At 44.4% G+C, this 15404-nt stretch overlaps 1 long non-coding RNA gene across 2 annotated transcripts in view; it reads left to right on the plus strand.

Annotated features, from left to right (window-relative positions):
- The first annotated feature begins 2126 nt into the window (after positions 1 to 2126).
- Positions 2127 to 15404, plus strand: part of LOC132534924 (uncharacterized) — a 30085-nt gene continuing 16807 nt past the window's right edge. For both annotated transcript variants that reach the window (XR_009546684.1, XR_009546683.1), the window contains exon 1: positions 2127 to 2815. This is a non-coding gene — a long non-coding RNA (uncharacterized LOC132534924). The remainder of the gene's footprint in view (positions 2816 to 15404) is intronic.

The following is a 15404-nucleotide window of genomic DNA, read 5'->3' on the forward strand; positions in this document are numbered from 1 at the left end:
TAACTACAACAATAAAAATAACAAGGGCAACAAAAGGTAAATAAATATTTTTAAAAAATGGCTAGAGGGAAAGAGAGAGAGAGAGAGAGAGAGACCACAGCACAGGAGCTTCCCCCAGTGGCGTAGTACTCTCAGGTGGTGTACTGGGGGTTCCAAGCAGGTCTTCATAGATGGCAAAGCAGGTGCCCTCCCAGGTGAACTATCTCCAAGCCCCAGCATCTTGGTGAGGAGAAATTACACTTCCCCAGTTCTCTCTGGTGGCTACCTGTCTCTCGCTGGCAGCAGGATGGGGTCCTGCCTGTTCCCTTTGGGGACCCTACAGAAGGGACATGGGACACCTGGGACCCACTGGGGGCAGAGATAGGAGTGCTGGTGTCCTGAGCTCCCCTTACCCCCCACCATCATCTTGGCTGTGTACCAGTCTGCAGAGGTGGCCCTGTGCCTCCAGAGACCCCTTGGTCATCCTCTGACTGTTGCTCTGTCTGCAAAGAGAAAGAGAGAGAATGGGAGACAGCGAGGGGACAGGCTGGGGTCCAGACCTCCAGTGGTCACTTGGCATCAGTTACTCTGTCACCAGCCAGGTGAAGGGTACTTTCTGAAAATCCTTTCTCTTGAGGGGCCTTTGACAGCCCCTCTCAGATGGTAGAGTCTGGGACCATCCTGAAGGCCCCCACTCCTTCCCCCAGGTGGCCCCAAGCTCAGGACCTCACAGACACCCCCTTCTCACTTGATAGAAGGCTCTGGGTTGTGGCTCTTAGGGCTTCTTCTGTATCCCACTGTGAAATGAACTTTTATTTTATTTATTAAGATTAAGTAGACCACTTGGCCCCCACTCCCTTTATTTCTCTATCTCTCTCTCTCTCATGTTAGTGAATAAATAAATAATTTTTTTTTCTTGAAAAAGTAATACTTTTTTTTGCCTCCAGGGTTATGCTGGGACTTGGTGCCTGGACTACAGAATCCACTACTCCTGGAGGCCTTCTTTTTCCCATTGTTTGTTGTTGCTGCTGCTGTTGTTGGATAGGACAGAGAGAAATTGAGAAGGGAGTAGAAGATAAAAAGGGAGAGGGAAAGATAGACACCAGCAGACCTGCTTCACTGCTTGTGAAGCAACCCTTCTACAAGTGGGGAGCTCGGGGCTTGAACTGGGATCTTTAAATGATCCTTGCGCTTACACTATGAGTGCTTAACCCACTGCGCTACCACTGGCTCTGAAAAAGTGATACTTTTAAGATGTATTTATTCATGAGAGAGAGAGAAAGAACTAGAGTATCACTTTGGCACATGTAAATCCAGGGATTGAACTCAGGACGTCATTGTTGGGAGTTCAGTTCAGTAGCCACTGCACAACTTCCCGGGCTACATGTGAAGTGAATTTAAGCCTCTTCCAGCAGAGTGCACATTTTCTGAAGGCAGACGCAGAAGGGAGACGGGCCCGGCAAAATAGCTCACTTGGAAAGTGAGCTGCTTTGTCACTGGTGCCATCCAGATTCAAGACTGGCTCCGCCCACAGAGGAAGAAAAGTCAGAGCTGTGCTGTCTGTCCCCCCGCCCCCTGCGCTGTTTCTCTATCTGAAAAAGTCACTCCCAATAAGACATAAATAAATATTAAAAAAAAAAAATAGCAGGAAGTAAGGCAGACAGATGGACTGGAGAAGAAGTGATGCAAGAGGTAGAGCCATTGGACCTGCAAGCATGAGTTTGATACCTAGCATCACAGAAGCCAGAGTGCTGCTCTGGTCTCTGTCTGTTGTTCTTTCTCTGTTACTGTACTGGAGGAAGAGGAGGAGGACGGGGAAGGTGAGAGTCCTCAGCTGGGAAAATGACTAAGCTGGTAGAGTGTTGGATTTGTACTCCTGGGATTCCTTGTTCAGTCCCCAGCACTGTGGGTCCCACGGTGATGCTCTAGCTTCTCTCTTTCTCTCTCTCTCTCTCTCTCCCTATCAAAGAAGAGAGGAAAAATGGCCACTGGGAGCATTGAAGTCATAGTGTAGGCACTGAGCCCCAGTGATAACCCTGGTGATGACAAAAACGAAAGCAAAGAGAAAATGAAATTCTTAGAAAACAAGAGGGTGGGGGTGCCATGTGCAATGACCTGGGTTCAAGACCCCAGTCCCCACTTGCAGGGGGGAAGCCCCACAAGTGGTGAAGTAGGTCTGCAGGTGTGTCTCTTTCTCTCTTTCCTTTCCCTCTCAAGTTCTCTCTGCTTTATCAAATAAAATAAATAAATAATCGCACCAAAGTAAAAGACTCTGGGGTGGGTGGGTTGGGAGAATACAGGTCCATGAAGGATGATAAATGACATAGTGGGGGTTGTATTGTTAAATGGGAAACTGGGGAATGTTATGCATGTACAAACTATTGTATTTACTGTTGAATGTAAAACATACAATAAAGAAATTAAAAAAAAATAAAACAAAACAAAACTAAATAAATAAATAAATAAATAAAAATTCAAAATACAAAAAAGAAAAAAAGGAAAAAGAAAAGGAAAGGGGTCAGATCACACTGTCCCAGCACCCTGTGTCTCCCTCTGCCTGCTCTCTGTGTGTCGGGGCCGCCTGGCCTCAGGTTTTTGGGCACCAGCCACCTAGCAGGCTGTGACTTGGCAGCAGGGAGCAGGACCTAGAAGTGAGATCTGCCCGGGAACCGCCAGCCACGCCTGGGTTTTGGTTCAGCCAGTGTTTGCAGAACTCGCTCTCAGTTCTGGGAAGGTGCCAGGAGGCCAGGAGGAACTCAGTGATTGGGGTGTGTGTGTGTCGGGGGGACCCCATGAACTGATTGGCAGTGCGGGAAGAGAGACACTCAAGGTCCAGGTGAGGCTGCTCTGTCTGTCTGTCTTTCTTTTTCTCTGGTGTGTGTGTGTGTGTGTGTGCGCGCGCGCGCTTGTGTGTACATGTGTGTAGGTCAGGGCAGGGAGCCTAGTTGTAGGAGGACAGGGTGTTTGTTGGGGGGTGGGTGGGCAGAAGGATAGCAGACAGAGCCAAGGCCTGAGTGTGCATTCCTTACATGGGGGTCCAGACGGGACTCCTTGGGCAGAGACTTGAAACCAGGTCCCAATGGTTCAGTAGGTAATGTAGTGGATAAGGCATTGGACTCTCAAGCATGAGGTCCTGAGTTCAATCCCTGGCATCAAATGTGCCGGAGTAATGCTCTGGTACCATCTCTCTGTCTTTCTCATTAACAGACAAGTGAACTGAGATCAGGCTGTGGTTCATTCACCTGGTTGAGAGTACACATTACTGAGCACGAGGACCCAGGTTCCCGCCCCAATTCCCTACCTGCAGGGGGGAAGGTTCACAAGCAGTGAAGCAGTGCTGCAGAAATCTCTCTCTCCCCCTCTATCTCTCCCATCCCTCTCAATTTATCTCTGTCTCTGTCCAATAAATAAATATTCATAAATCAAAGAATAAAAAATTTTAAATAAATAAACCGTTCATAAAAAAACAAAACAAAACAAGGGCCAGAAAGTTGTGCCCCTGGTTAAGCACACACACCTCAGTGAGCAAGGGCCTGGATTCAAGCCCCTTGTCCTCACCTGTAAGGGGAATAGCTTCACGAATGATGAAATAGAACTGCAGGTGTCTCTCTATCTCTTTCCCTCTCTATCTACCCCTCCCCTCAATTTCTTTCTGTTTCTATACATTAATAAAGAAATAAAATAAGGGAGTCGGGCGGTAGTGCAGCGAATTAAGAGCAGTTGGCGCTAAGCGCAAGGGCAAGGACTGGCACAAGGATCCAGGTTCGAGCACCCGACTGCCCCCCTGCAGGGGAGTCGTTTCATAAGCTGTGAAGCGGGTCTGCAGGTGTCTATCTTTCTCTCCCCCTCTCTGTCTTCACCTCCTCTCTCCATTTCTCTCTGTCCTATCCAACAATGACATCAATAACAACAAGAATAATAAAACAACAAGGGCAACAAAAAGGAATAAATAAATATTTAAAAAAATAAATAAAAATAAGGGAGTTGGGCTGTAGCGCAGCGGGTTAAGCGCAGGTGGCGCAAAGCACAAGGACCGGCATAAGGATCCCGGTTCGAACCCCGTCTCCCCACCTGCAGGGGAGTCGCTTCACAGGCGGTGAGGCAGGTCTGCAGGTGTCTATCTTTCTCTCCTCCTCTCTGTCTTCCCCTCCTCTCTCCATTTCTCTCTGTCCTATCCAACAACAACAACAACAATAATAACTACAACAATAAAACAACAAGGGCAACAAAAGGGAATAATAAAAAAAAAAACTTAAAAAAAAGAAAAATAAATAAAAACAACAAAAACACACACACACACAAATAGGTCCCCAAGAGGCCCTGGGTCTCTCTGTGGGTGACAAACAAGCACACCCTGGGTCCTGGCCTTCTTTCCTGGGTCATGCTGGCAAGTACATTCTCCAGGTCAGCTGTTCCTAAGCTTATCTGTTTTTCAGTGCAACAACAGAGTGTGCACTGTGCAAACATGTCACTGGCTTAGACAGGGATTGTGGTGTGTGTGTGTGTGGAGGGGCTGGACCCATCTGGTGTGTCTGCTTCTCCCTCAATGCTATCTTCCCCCAAGTACCTGGTTCTCATTTGACATGCCCTTCTGGGCCCTGTGCCCATAGAGACAGAGCAAAATCAATAGGGGAGGTGGTGAATAGAGGAGAGAGACATAAAGATACCCGCAGCACTGCTTCACAGCCCATGAAGCTTCCCTCCCTGCAGTTGGGAGGGAACCCCATCCTTGCACATGGTAATATGTGTTCAGCTGGGTGCACCCCTGCCCAGCTGCTGCCAGCTCCCATCTATGCCCTCCTCCAGCCCCCACTGGAGGAGATCCCACCAAGAGCACATTTCTGGGCATTTCCCTCTTGTGCGCAGATTCCCACAGCTCTTTTTTCCTCCACTGTGCCCCGCACCTCCTCACCTGGTATGGTAGGCCAGCTCATCCTGTGCCCCTGGGCTCACCTGGCATGGTGGGCCAACTTGTCCTGGATGAGGGACTGGGCTGTGTCCCACTCTCATTCTCATGTTTTCTTCTTTCTTTCTTTCTTTCTCTCTTTTTTTTTATACCAGAACACTGTTCAGCTCTGGCTTATGGTGGTGCGGGGGATTGAACCTGGGATTTTGGAGTCTCAGGCATGAGAGTCTGTTTGCATAACCATAATGCTATCTGCCCTCTTTTATATATATGATTTAAAAAAATTATTATCTTTATTTATTGGATAGAGACAGCCAGAAATTGAGAGGGGAGGAGGAGACAGAGAGGGAGAGAGACAGAGAGACACCTGCAGCCCTGCTTCACCACTTGCAAAGCTTTCCTCCTGTAGGTGGGGACCAGGGGCTCAAACCTGGGTCCTTGTGCACTGTAACATGTGCACTCAACCAGGTGCGCCACTACCTGGTCCCTATATATCTGATTTTGTTTGTTAATTAGAAACAAAAGAGGAGAGAGAAAGAACCAGATGTCACTCTGGTACATGTGGTGTCAGGGATTGAACTCAGGACCTCATGCTTGAGAGTCCAATGCTTTTGGATCACTGTGCCACCTCCCTTATTATATATATATATTTTTTTTTAATTTATATTTTAGCTTTTTTTTTTTTTTTAACCAGAGCACTGCTCAGCTCTGGCTTATGGTGGTGCAGGGGCTTGAACCCTCACTCTTATATTTTTAAACCAGGACACTGCTCAGCTCTGATTTATGGTGGTGCTAGGGATTGAACCTGGGACTTCAGAGCCTCACACATGAAAGGCTTTTGCAGAACCACTGAGCTATCTTTCCAGCTTGTTATGAAAGCCTTTAAAAACTTTTAAAAGGGGAGCCAGTCGGTGGCACACCTGGTTAAGTGCTTACATTACAATGCACAAGGATCCAGGTTCAAGCCCCTGGTCTCCACCTGAAGGAGACCACTCATGAAAGCTTCATGAGTGGTGAAGCAGGGCTGCAGGTGTCTCTCTGTCTCTCTCCCTCTCTATCTCCTTCTCCCCTCTCAATTTCTCACTGTTTCTATCCAATAATAAATAATCTTAAAAAAAAAAAGCTTTTAAAATAATTTATTTATTTAAGAAAGAGATGGGGGTGGGGTGGAGAGGGAGCACCAGAGCATCACTCAGGCACATGTGATTTGAACTCAAGACCTCAAGGTCTCTGAGTATCTCTTCATCTATGTTTGCTGTCTCGTTGCTTTTGTTTCAAAAAAAAAAAATGAAAGAAAGGAAAAAAAAAAGAGGGGGGAAGAGGAGAAGGAGGAGGGAGAAGGGGAAACAGAGGAAGTAAGGAAAGGAGGATGAGAAGGTGAAGGAAGAGGAAGAAGAGGAGAAGGAAAAGGAGTAAGACAAGGAAGCGGGGGAGGAGGAAGGCCACCTGTGGTAACTAAAGGCACCGGTGGTGGAGCTTGAACTTGCTTGTTGTGGGTCCTATTAATGGCATCTACCATCTGCCACTCTCCAGGCTCCCCACTAGCTGGGGTTGGGGGTGGGGATCTGACACCCCCCAGAGACAACAAACTGCAGGGCTGTTGGTATCTGCTGGGTCCAGGCCCCAGGTGAGAACTGCTGAGTCATCTGTTCCCAAGCTGACCAACACTTTTTTTTAAAAAAAAAACTTTATTTATTTATTCATTGTCCCCCTCTTTCGTTGCTCTTGTTGTTTGTCATCATTGTCGTTATTATTGTTGTTATTGCTGTCATTGTTGTTGGATAGGACAGAGAGAAATTGAGAGAGGAGGGGAAGACAGAGAAGGGGAGAGAAAGATAGACACCTGCAGAACTGCTTTACCTCCTGTGAAGTGACCCCCCCCACCTGCAGTTGGGGAGACGGGGGCTCAAACCGGGATCCTGGTCCTTGCACTTTCTACCATGTGTGCTTAACCCGCTGCGCCACCGCCCCGGCTCCCACTGACCAAGTCAATGCAGGTGGAGTGTAGATAGCATAATGGTTATGCAAACAGACTCTCATGCCTGAGGCTCCAAAGTCCCAGGTTCAGTCCCCCGCACCACTATAAGCCAGAGATGAACAGGGCTCTGGTAATAAAAAAAAAAAAAGTAAAAAATATATAATAAAATAAAAATTAAGAAAAAAAAATGCTTTCCAAAGGGGCTGCACTCACTCCCGGCTCTAGGAACATTCAGAGTATCTGCAGTGTCACATCCCATCCCCATCTCTGCTCCCCAACATTTGTTCTAGCTTGTGTTTCTGATGACGATGTGTTGACGATGTGTGTCAAGTGGTGTCTCACGGTGGTTTTGATGTTCTGTGGTTTGTTTTTTATTGCCATCAGGGTTTTTGCTGGGGTTTGGTGCCAGCACTATGAATCCACCACTCTCAGAGGCCATTCTTTCCTATTTTCTTTCTATTTTATTTGATAGGACAGAGAGATGTTGAGATGGGTGGGGGAGATAGGGACGGAGAGAGACAGAAACACCTGCAGACCTGCTTCACTGCTTGTGAGTCACCCCTCCTTCAGGGATGCACTACCACTGCCAAATACCCTGGCCCAGCTTCTCTTTCACTTGTTTATTGCTCAGAGCTGTTGGCTTGAGGTGGTGTGGGGGAATTGGGATGTAGGAGCCTCCGGCTGTGGGAGCCTCAAGCATGAGAGTGTTTGCGTAACCATTATGCTATTTCACCAACCCTGTTTATTTATCATTCATTCATTTATTCATTTATTTATTTAAACTAATGAGCAATACTGAGAGAAAGAGACTGAGGCCAGAGCACTGCTCAGCTCTGGCTTATGGTGGTGCTGGGGGTTGAGCCTGGGACATTAGAGCCATAGGCATGGAAGTCTCTTGCTCGCAAGGACCAGCATGAGGATCCCAGTTCGAGCCCCCGGCTCCCCACCACAGGTGGGAGTTGCTTCACAGGTGGTGAAGCAGGTCTGCAGGTGTCTTTCTCTCCCCCTCTGTCTTCCCCTCCTCTCTTCATTTCTCTATGTCCTGTAGAACAACAAAACAGCAGTAACAATAATAATAATGGCAACAACAAGGGCAACAAAATGAGGGGGGAAAAAGGCCTCCAGGAGCAGTGGATTCATAATGCAGGCACTGAGCCCCAGCGATAACCCTGGAGGCAAAATAAAATAATAAATAAATAAATAAATAAATAAATAAATAAATAAATAAAAGAAACAATTGGACAGGGAGGAGATGGCTTAGCAGTTAGAACATAGGGCTATAACAACAACAATAATAACTGCAACAACAATAAAAACAAGGGCAACAAAAAAGGAAATAAATAAATAAATAAATAAATATAAAAAAAATAAAGTCTCTTGCATAGCCACTATGCTGTCTCCCCAGCCCTTATTTTATCTTATCTTTAAACAGGGCATGTGGTTATATATACACATGCACGCACACACATATGATGAAGAGAAATTAAGAAGGGAAAGAAGGGGAGCCAGAACCAGGTGGTGGTGCACCTGGTTGAGTTCACATATTACAATGCACAAGGACTCAGGTTCGAATCCTCAGTCCCCACCTGCAGGGGGAAAGCTTTGCAAGTGGTAAAGCAATGCTTCAGGTCCCTTTCTTTTTTAAAATTTTAAAAATTTATTTATTTATTATTAAATAGAGAAAGAAAAATTGAGAGAGGAGGGGGTATAGAAAGGGAAAGAGACAGAGAAACACTTGCAGCCCTGCTTTACCACTCATACAGCTTTCCCCCTGCAGGTGGGGACCAAGGGCTTGAACCTGGGTCCTTGTGCACTGTAATGTGTGCACTTTACCAGGTGCATCACCATGTGACTCCTTGTAGTATCTTTTCTTAAAAATCTTTTTTTTTTTTAAAGAATTTATTGATTTATTCATGAGGAAGATAGGAGGCTAGAAAGAACCAGCCCTCACTCTAGTACATGTGCTGTCAGGGATTGAACTCAGGACCTCACACTTGAGAGACTAGTGCCTTAGCCACTGCACCACCTCCTGGACCACCTTAAAAAAAAAAAAAAAATATATATATATATATTTATTATTATTTATTTATTCCCTTTTGCTGTCCCTGTTGGTTTATTGTTGTAGTTATTATTGTCATTGTTGTTGGATAGGACAGAGAGAAATGGAGAGAGGAGGGGAAGACAGAGAGAGAGGGGAGAGAAAGACAGACAGCTGTAGACCTGCTTCACCACTAGTGAAGCGACTCCCCTGCAGGTGGGGAGTCAGGGGCTCAAACCAGGATCCTTACACTGGTCCTTGCGCTTTGTGCCACGTGGGCTTAACCTGCTGTGCTACTGCCCGACTCCCTCTTAAAAATATTTTTAATATTTTACTTTAATTAGAGAGAGAGAGAGACCAGAGTACTGCTCAGCTCTAAACTACTTGTTGTTCTCGGTCTCTAAGAACATTCTCACTAAAATACTTTTTTTGGTCTGACTACCCTGATCACACCTCCTTTCTCTGAGTCTCTCTACGCCTTTATATCTCTACTCCCTAACATTTTGCTTTCAATAGTTCTGTAATGCAAATGGTTGTATTTTTTCTATTTATTTATTTATTACCAGAGCAATACTTAGCTCTGGCTTGTGGTGGTGCAGGGGATTGAACCTGGGACTTAATGGAGCCTCAGGCTTGAGAGTCTGTTTGCATAACCATTATGCTATCTACCCATGCCCTAAATGGTTGTATTTTTCTTTTTTTTAAATATTTTATTTATTTTATTTATTCCCTTTTGTTTCCCTTGTTGTTTTATTGTTGTAGTTATTATTGTTGTTGTCGTCATTGTTGGATAGGACAGAGAGAAATGGAGAGAGGAGGGGAAGACAGAGAGGAGGAGACACCTGCAGACCTACGGTGGGGAGCCGGGGTTCGAACCGGGATCCTTATGCCAGTCCTTGTGCTTTGCGCCACCTGCGCTTAACCCGCTGCGCCACAGCCCGACTCCCAAATGGTTCTATCTTTAAAGATTAGTTGAAAGCTGTGGAAATAAAATATGTGTCTCCTAGTTCAAATATTTAGTCTATATGTACATATGTGTATACACATAATATCGATATTAAACATATGTGTGTCTATGATATGTTGTATTTACAATATGAAAGTATTTAAAGTACAAATGATTTCAAGTATTTATGTGTGTACATAAAAAGTAACTTAGAGATAGGGAGATAGCTTAATGGTTATGCAAAGAGACTCTCATGCCTAAGGCTCTGCAGCTTCAGGTTCAATCCCAGTGCTCTGGTTAAAAAATCATATATATATATATACAAAGAAGACTGAGACGATCAGAGAAGTGGGAGAATAATAGAGCACTGCTCAGCTCTAGCATAAGGCGATGCCAGGGACTGAACCTGCAGCCTCTGAGGCCTCAGACGCACAGATGGTGCTCTCACAGGCTGCACCATCTCCCCTACTCCTGTGTGTAGGCGTTAATTCAGCATCTAGCATTATGGTTCCTGTGACTCCTCATCACTTTTTTTGAAGAATCTTTCCAGCCTTCCCTCTATGCCTTTGCTCTAATCTTTGAATGGAAACATTATATCAGGAATTTATGTATGAGTCTATGTATGTTTCTTTTTTTTTAAACTTTATTTTTTATTGGATAGAGACAGAGAGAAATTGAGGGGAAAGGAAAATAGAGATGGAGAGAGACAGAGAGACACCTGCAGCCCTGCTTCACCACTCGTGAAGCTTTCCCCCTGCAGGTGGGGACCAGGGGCTTGAACCCGGGTCCTTGCGCACTGTAGTGTATGTGCTTAACCAAGTGTGCCACCGCCTGGTCCCTCTATGTATGTTTCTATGTATTGGAACAAGGGTCCCACACTCTTGAAACTGCCACCTTTTATTTATTTACTTACTTGCTGCCAGGGGTTGTAACTGGAGCTTGGTACCTGCATGAAAAATTCTCCACGTGGGGGGGGGGGAGGTCAGGCGGTAGCGCAGCGGATTAAGCTGCGTGTGGCATGAAGTGCAAGTGAAGTGTCCTATCCAACAGTAATGACGACAACAATAATAATGATGACAACAAGGGCAACAAAATGGGAAAAATGGCCTCCAGAGGCAGTGGATTCGTGGTTCAGGCACCAAGCCCCAGCAATAACCCTGGAGGTGGGGAGCCGGGGTTCAAACAGGGATCTTTATACCAGTCTTTGTGCTTCACGGCATGTGCACTTAACCCAGGGCGCTACCGCCCAGCTCCCTTTCTGCCTTTTTAAAAATTATCTTTATAGATTTACATATTTATTGGATAGAGACAGCCAGAAATCAAGCAGGACAGGGAGACAGAGAGGGAGAGAAACAGAGAGACACCTGCAGCCCTGCTTCACCACTTGCAAAGCTTTTCCCCTGCAGGTGGGGACAGGGGTTTGAACCTGGATCCTTGTGCATTGTAGCACGTGCACTCAACAAGGTGCACCATCACCCAGCCCCACATTTAAAAAAAAATTATTTATTTCCCTTTGTTGCCCCCTTTTTAAAATTGTTGTAGTTATTATTGTTGTCATCATTGTTGGATAGGACAGAGAGAAATCATCATCATCATCATCATCATCATCAAACACAAAATAAAACAACAGTAATAATGAAAACTGAACTTGAGACCTAGGAGGTAGTGCAGTGAATAAAGTACTGGACTCCCAAGCATGAGGTCCCAAGTTCAATCACATATACCAGGATGGTACTCTCTCTCTCTCTCATAAACAAAAACATTAACAAAATCTGCTTTAACTCCTTGGCTTTATTCTCTCTCTCTTCTTTCTACCAGAGCACTGCTCAACTCTGGTGTATGGTTGCATAGGGCATTGAACCTGGAACTTTGAAGCCTCAGCTATGAGAGCCTTTTTGCGGAACCATTGTTCTATCGCCTCACTTTTTTTTTTTTTTTTTTAACCAGAGCACTTCTCAGCTCTGGCTTATGGTGGTGCAGAGGTTTTGAATCTGAGACTTTGAATCCTCAGGCATGAGGGTCTCTGCATAACCATTTTGCTATCTACCCCTGCCCTGTACCCTATTTTTTCTGTTTTTGATAGAGGGTGAGAAACGAAGAGAGACTGAAGGGGAGACACCTGCAACACTGTTCCACAGCTTATGAAGCTTCCCCTTTGCAGGTGTGGACAGGAGGCTTGAATCCAGGTCCTCACAGATGATAACATGTATGCTCTATTGTACCCAGTCCAGTACATCATGGCCCTGTCCCAGTTCAGAACTCTTATATGCTTTTTAAAAGAAATTTAACCTCAATAACTTTATTTTTCATCCAGACAGAAGAGGGATCTTTGAATAGTGAGCTCCACATAACTCTTTTTTGACAAGTGTATTTTCCAGTCTAGAACCTTCTTCCCTCTGCGGTTCACTCCCTCACTCGATGTGGTTCATGCTGGTCTGTGTGGTCGGGGTGGTGGTGGTGGTGTCTCTCTGCTGGCCTTCACATGTGCTGCCTTTGTTCCCCACACCTTCTCTCACCACAAGCCTTCAGCTTCACCCCATTGCTTTTTTTTCCTTCTCCCTGAAATGCATCTTTCAGAACTCCCATTACCAGGGAGAGCAGCTGGTAATGAACTCCCTCAGGCCTTATTTCACTCTCACTCTTGAAAGATCTTTTCACTGAGCAGAAAATGTTAGTTTAGGCAATTTTGCCTGCAGAAGCTTTTCCCAAAGCAAAGCTTACATAGTAGTCCAGTAAATAAAGGAGAGAGAGAGAGAGAGAGAGAGACTGAGAGATTTCTAGTTGGAGCAGGGTGAGAGGTACTGAATTTATTTATTTGTTTATTTATTTATTTATTTATGTCACCAGGGTTAGATCTGTGTCTCAGCACCTGCATTACTCCACTACTCCCAGTGGTTGTTGTTGTTGTTGTTATCATTATTATTATTATTTATTTTTTGACCAGGCACTGCTCATCTCTGGCTTATGGTGGCTCGGAGGGACTGGTGAACACCAGTGAACCTGGGACTTTGGAGCCTTAGAGAAAAACATCTCTTTGCATAACTTTTATACTATTATATTATCCTATTTTATTTCTAATTTATTTATTTTGGATGTAGGGTAAAGGTAGTTGAGAGGGAAGGGGAGACAGAGAGGGAAAGAGAGAGACACCTGTAGCCTTGCTTAACTACACATAAAGTGGGGATCAGGGGCCAGGCAGTGGTGCACCTGGTTAAGCACACACATTACAGTTCACAAGGACCTGCGTTCAAGCCCTTGGCCCCTACCTGCAGGTGAAAAGCTTCATGAGTGGTGAAGAAGGTCTGCAGGTATCTCTCTGTCTGTCTCTCTCTCCCTCCCCTCTCAATTTCTCTCTGTCTCTATCCAATAATAAATAAAAATGCTAAAAATATATTTTAGAAAACAACAACAACAACAATGTGGGGAGTCAGGAACTGGAACCCAGGTCCTTGCGCACTGTAATGTGCACACTCAGCAAGGTGCGCTACTGCCTGGCTTCACGGCTTGTTTGGTTGTTCATTCATTTATTCTTTTTTTTTTTTTATTTCTTTACTGGGGAATTAATGTTTTACATTCAACAGTAAATACAATAGTTTGTACATGCATAACATTCCCCAGATTCCCATTTAACAATACAACCCCCACTATGTCATTCATCATCTTTCATGGACCTGTATTCTCCCCACCCACCCACTCATCCCAGAGTCCTTTACTTTGGTGTAATACTCCAATTTCATTTCAGGTTCGACTTGTGTTTTCTTTTCTAATCTTGTTTTTCAACTTCGGCCTGAGAGTGAGATCATCCCATATTCATCCTTCTGTTTCTGACTTATTTCACTCAACATGATTTTTTCAAGGTCCATCCAAGATCGGCTGAAAACAGTGAAGTCACCATTTTTTACAGCTGAGTAGTATTCCATTGTGTATATATACCACAACTTGCTCAGCCACTCATCTGTTGTTGGACACCTGGGTTGCTTCCAGGTTTTGGCTATTACAAATTGTGCTGCCAAGAACATATGTGTACACAGATCTTTTTGGATGGATGTGTTGGGTTCCTTAGGATATATCCCCACGAGAAGAATTGCAGGGTCATAGGGTAGGTCCATTTCTAGCCTTCTGAGAGTTCTCCAGACTGTTCTCCACAGAGGTTGGACCAATTGACATTCCCACCAGCAGTGCAGGAGTGTTCCTTTGACCCCACACCCTCTCCAGCATTTGCTGCTGTTACCTTTTCTGATGTGTGACATTCTCACAGGAGTGAAGTGATATCTCATTGTTGTCTTGATTTGCATTTCTCTGACAATCAGAGACTTGGAGCATTTTTTCATGTGTATCTCGGCCTTTTGGATCTCTTCTGTGGTGAATATTCTGTCCATGTCCTCCCCCCATTTTTGGATGGGGTTATTTCTTGTCTTGTTGTTGAGTCTGGCAAGCTCTTTATATATATTGGTTATTAAACTCTTATCTGATGTATGTCATGTAAAGATCTTCTCCCATTCTGTGAGGGGTCTCTTGGTTTGGGTAGTGGTTTCTTTTGCTGTGAAGAAGCTTTTTAATTTGATGTAGTCCCATAGGTTTATACTTGCCTTAGTCTTCCTTGTAATTGGATTCGTTTCATTGAAAATGTCTTTAAAATTTATGCGGAAAAAAGTTCTTCCAATATTTTCCTCTAAGTATCTGATAGTTTCTGGTCTAACATCCAAGTCCTTGATCCACTTGGAATTTACTTTTGTATTTGGTGAAATACAGTGATTCAGTTTCATTCTTCTGCATGTTTCAACCCATTGTTTCCAACACCATTTGTTGAAGAGACTCTGCTTTCCCCATGTAATAGTCTGGGCCCCTTTGTCAAAGATTAGATGTCCATAGGTATGGGGCCTCATTTCTGGGCTCTCAATTCTATTCCACTGGTCAGTGTGTCTGTTCATATTCCAGTACCAAGCAGTTTTGATGACAATGGCCCTATAATACAGTTTGAAATCTGGGAGTGCGATGCCTCCGGTTCTGTTCTTTTTTCTCAAGATTGTTTTGGCAATTCTAGGTCTTTTCTGGTTCCAGATAAACATTTGTAGCATTTTTTCTATTCTCCTAAAAAATGTGCTTGGGATCTTGATGGGGATAGCATTAAATTTGTAGATGGCTCTGGGTAATATATTCATTTTGATGATGTTCATTCTACCAACCCATGAACATGGAATATCTTTCCACTTCTTTGTGTCTTTTTCAATTTCTTTGAGTAGTGACTCATAATTTTCAGTATACAAGTCTTTCACTTCTTTGGTTAGGTTTACTCCTAGATATTTTATTGTTTTTGTTGCTATAGAAAAAGGAACTGATTTCTGGATTTCAATTTCTTCTAACTTAGTGTTTGCATAGAGGAATGCCACTGACTTTTGAATGTTAATTTTATAGCCTGACACATTACTGTATTGCCTGATGATTTCCAAAAGCTTCTTGCTGGATTCCTTAGGTTTTTCCATGTATACTATCATGTCATCTGCAAATAAGGAGAGTTTGACTTCTTCTCTTCCAATCTGTATGCCTTTAATTCCTT

This window comes from Erinaceus europaeus, chromosome 20 (genome assembly GCF_950295315.1).
Source record: "Erinaceus europaeus chromosome 20, mEriEur2.1, whole genome shotgun sequence".
In the NCBI taxonomy this organism is placed as follows: domain Eukaryota; kingdom Metazoa; phylum Chordata; class Mammalia; order Eulipotyphla; family Erinaceidae; genus Erinaceus; species Erinaceus europaeus.